This window comes from Sorghum bicolor, chromosome 10, assembly GCF_000003195.3.
Source record: "Sorghum bicolor cultivar BTx623 chromosome 10, Sorghum_bicolor_NCBIv3, whole genome shotgun sequence".
NCBI classification, from domain to species: Eukaryota; Viridiplantae; Streptophyta; class Magnoliopsida; order Poales; family Poaceae; genus Sorghum; species Sorghum bicolor.
Genome location: NC_012879.2, coordinates 38,548,404 through 38,552,910, shown reverse-complemented (window position 1 = coordinate 38,552,910; position 4,507 = coordinate 38,548,404).

The window sequence follows — 4,507 nt, the reverse complement described above, 5'->3', positions numbered from 1 at the left end:
ATTAGTTGATGGTTAAATGTGAGCAGTAAGGACCGTCAACAAGCTCCCCGAAGCTTAACCTTTGCTCGTCCCTGAGCAAAGATCGACTCAAGAGTTTCTGCAGTGGTTTCATAACTTAAAGATACACATGCATTCAAACAAGATCTCATCGGGTTAGGGTAAACTGTTAAGACTTAAAACTTACTCATTTACCTTTCACCATGGGACTTGTAACCGTCACTTCTGTCTTGAGTAGTTAAAAGATAGAACAGTCTAGTCAAGCACCATGTCTCTTGTTCTTCGATTAACTATAACTCTGGAGTTTTTGCAGATTTTCAAATAAAACTCAGAGATTCCTTGTATGACTCTCTCTGGTCTCTCTTTTGTGGTATTTCTGGATCCTTACCAAGGCAGTAATGGTATATGCCTTCTCTCAAAGTATGTAGTATTTTTGGTATGAGGCATAGTGACATTGCCTTCTCTCTCACCCTACTCTAATAAGGTTTTGATATCTGGAGCTTATAGGTGGGAGACAACTAATACATACTTACAAGACATTTATTGCATAGTCAAACCATGGATCCAGAAGAACAAGTCAATAAGTCAAATCAAGATGTGCATGTGTGGCGAATGAATGATGTATGGTGATGATGGTGATAACGATGGTGAAAGTCTAATTCTACTTACGCTCTTTTGAGGGGATACATACTTTTCTTGCTCTTTTGAAACTTTTGGGAAGAATGAGATGCTCTGTATTTTTTTTCTTTCTTTTTCTCTCAGGTGTGTATCTTGTACCCCTAATTCTACTGTCGGACACTTGTCCATTTTTACCTCTCATCTCACTTTTTCTTTCTTTCGAGGTTCCGGGCACTTGCCCCTTTTTATTTCCTCGTATCTCTTTTTTTTCTCTCTCTTTCTTTTTTTTCTTCTTTTTTTTAGAGCACTCATCTCCTGAAATAATATAGCAAGTGGTAGTAACCAAGATAACTTGAGCATTTTTTTCATAGGGAAAACAGAAATAGGAGAATGTTTTTGGCTATTCTCTCCTGGATTAGGAGTAGAATATTTTTAGGTGGTTCTGGAGATGGAAATGGGTGGATATATGTGGATGCGTACTTCTGGAGTAGAAGCAGCTTGTGTGAGTGAACGTGCAAGTGAATCTTGATTTAACCACATGACAAGCTCCTAAGGGTCTACAAAGCTTGACCACACTCAATGCTCATAAGCAGTAAAAAAAATAAATGTGTGGCTCAAAGTCTAGCAAGCATGTATATATGGCTGTGGTAGGAATTTAAACTCTCATCATACAGGAACTCATCATGCAACATTTTAAAGATTTTCAAAGATAAAGTTCTCCAGAATTCTAGCATCTCTAGGAACAGATAAACAGCAGCTCAACCTTCCCATATCATATCCGTTAACAACTTAGACTTTAGATCAAGTACTCTCCCCACAAGTTCAGGTTTAGAGCAAATCTTAATTAATTACAGTCATGCCTAAACTTGAGAGAGATTTCAATTTTAGGAACTAGTCATGGCAGAGCAACTATTCATCATTTCCATGTGAGAGCTTATCATGAGGGTTCATAGCAAACTTTATTTATTTATTTATTTAGCAAACTAAGCAAAGATATATATAAGCATAAAATCTTTATTTAGGTTTTTATGATCATGCATCTTTTTATTATTTGAGTAAAATATAAACATGAATAGAATACTTAGCTGGATAAATGGAGGTGCTCTCCCCCAAGCTGGATTTTGATGTAATTCCTACTGATGTAGCTAGCAGGTGGGAGAGGTGTATTTGAATGTCGGCAGCACCCTGACAGCGATTAGGATGTCCTCCGTCTGCTAGTCTTCTTTGATCCTTGAATTCTGTGGAGCTCAAATAGACAACAAAGCTTTGTGGAACTGGTTAAGTGTTAGCATAAATACCTAGCCTTTATCATGTTGAGCCTCCTCAATAAATATTACTCTCTTTAGTAGAATCATAAATTTATTTTTATATTTTCATTTTTATAGGACAGGAATATATTTATTTTATTTTTATACCACCACAGTGAATGTACTTATGGGTTTTATGCCATGAGCATACTCACATGGGACTTACTATTTTTAACATTTTTATTTTCTTTTCAAGATGATATGAACCTGATTAACTAAGCAAACTATTTTAAAATAATTGAAAGGAAAAAGATAACTACCAAGTTTACCTCTTGGCAAGGCATTCAGTGTTTTTAAGTCCTCCGAACAGGACTCTCCGTTTTCTCAGTCGTCCTGGGATTCGCTGGATGGCGTAGTCGGTGGTTCCGGCGGTGCCTGGTCTTCATGTATAACTATCTTCTCTCTCCACACCTGACTCGGTGCTACGGTCTCCTCAGGACAATTCTGTTCAAGCTGTATGTCTTCAGACCTAACTACTTCTCCTTCGTAGTCTGCCCATCCGTCCTTGATGATTTGCCTCCTCTGGTTGCGGTTGCGTCGTCTTCTTCTAGCCCTGACCTGCTTAGAGTCATCAGCTATATAGTTAGGGTCAGTAAAATAGTGGCGTACCTTCTCAGAGGGGAAGTGCATGTGGACTTCTCCGGTTCCAATGTAGATGATTGCTTTAACAGTGCTGAGGAACGGTCTTCCAAGGATGATGGGTGGATCGTACTTGTCTTCTCCCATGTCAATAACCTTAAAATCATCTGGAGCTGAATGTATGTTGGTTGTAGGGACATGGTTCCATGCAGGAGCTGATAAGTGACTGCGGCCATTATGTTGACGTTAGATCCGGTGTCATAGAGTGTCTTCTAAAAAGAATATCCATTGATTATTCACTCGATGCTTGAAACACCAGGGTCGTCCTTCTTGATCAAGAAAGGTGACTTGAGTTGACGATCTTGACCTCCTTGAGCTGCAGTGACCATCTTAGCTGACTCGGTACACATTTGCTTGTTCTTGTTCCTCCTGTTGGTCCTCTTCCTTGGTTCATGTTGGGATTGCTCTGGGATTTGTGTAGTCTTGTTTCTTGAAGAAAAACGTCTCCTTCTTCCCCTTGATGTAGAAACTGATCTTGGCAGCACTAGCGTAGATGACAGCTCTCGAGGTGTTCAAGAATGGCTTCCCTAGGATAATGGGTGCCCTCTCATCAGTACCAGTCTCTATCACCACGAAGTCTACTGGAGCGTACAAGGTACCAACTCGGACGCAGAGGTTCCTGAGCATAATGTTGACGCTGGAGCCAAAGTCGCAGAGTGCTTCTGGGAAGTCCACCATGCCGATGGAGATCGGGATGACGGGGCGTCCTAGATCGCCTCTCTTGACTGGCAGAAGGTCAGTAATTACTTTCACAATAGGGTTACTCTAGAAGTTACGTCCTTAAGCATCTCAGGGCAGTGATTGCCTGAGTGTCCAGTCTCTCCAGTGTGTTTGTGCTCGTAGATCTAGGTTCTTCACTTGGTGGAGTCTGGGAGTTGTAAAACTCCTTCATATTTTGTTCGAAGTGTACCTGCTCATAAAGATAAGGCAGAGATCAAGTGCATGGGCCCTGTTGGTGGAAAACACCAACAGAACCAAAAGTGTATTTGTTCTTCTCTAACCTTAAGCATAGTGAGCAAGACAAAGTTGAAGGATAATAAGATCATGAGTGTAGCATTTAAAGCATTTGTCAGATCAGATCACTCAACCTAATGGAAAGATAATCTATCTATATTTATGTTTTGATTATATCTTCCAGAGATTGAATGTGCAACATTTTAGCTTATATGATTAGGAGTGTGGAATCACAAAGGTGGAAGGACTAAACATATTGAATCGATTGGGTTGGTTAATCTTATAGTTGTAAATCATACATGTTTGTCTCTTTTATTCATGTGAACGCCAGAACCAAGGAGAAACTTATAAAAGTGATAGTCAAGTACCTTAAGATATTACCTTACTTGAAGAGTGATGGTATAGTATCACCTTGTGGAAGCTTTCCTCTCTTAGCGGTTGTGCATCGTGTTTGTAGCACCTCCATGGATCATCTCTTGTGAGCTATGCCTTCCTTGTGTAAATTGTTAAACTTCATGTGTCTCACTCTTTGTCTCTAATGTGAGTTTATCTCAGGACTTCCCAGGTCGATATTGAAAGTTTTCGTGCAGGGGTTAGTCCAACAAAATATACCAATGTCTACACAAGCAGTTTTTAGTTCAATAACCAAACTAGACTCCATGTCTAATTAGATTAAGGAAGGCTGTTTAACCTAAGCACCATGCTTAATTTAAAAACCAATAGAAGTATGTACAGTACTTCCAAACTAACACTTACTAGGATAAACAAAGGTAGCGTGATGGCTTTTATAGAGATCTACTCAAGTGGAGATGAAGTAGTGTGATTACTATTTAACAAAATGAGCATGTCTCAAAGGTAGGGACAACCAACATAGCAACATGGCAAATGATGTTTTTATATAAAGTACTCCCCCAAGCTTGAATGTTGCAAAATTCAAGTTTGGATGAATTTAATTCAATGTTGTATGATGATTGGTTGGACATACCTTGTGC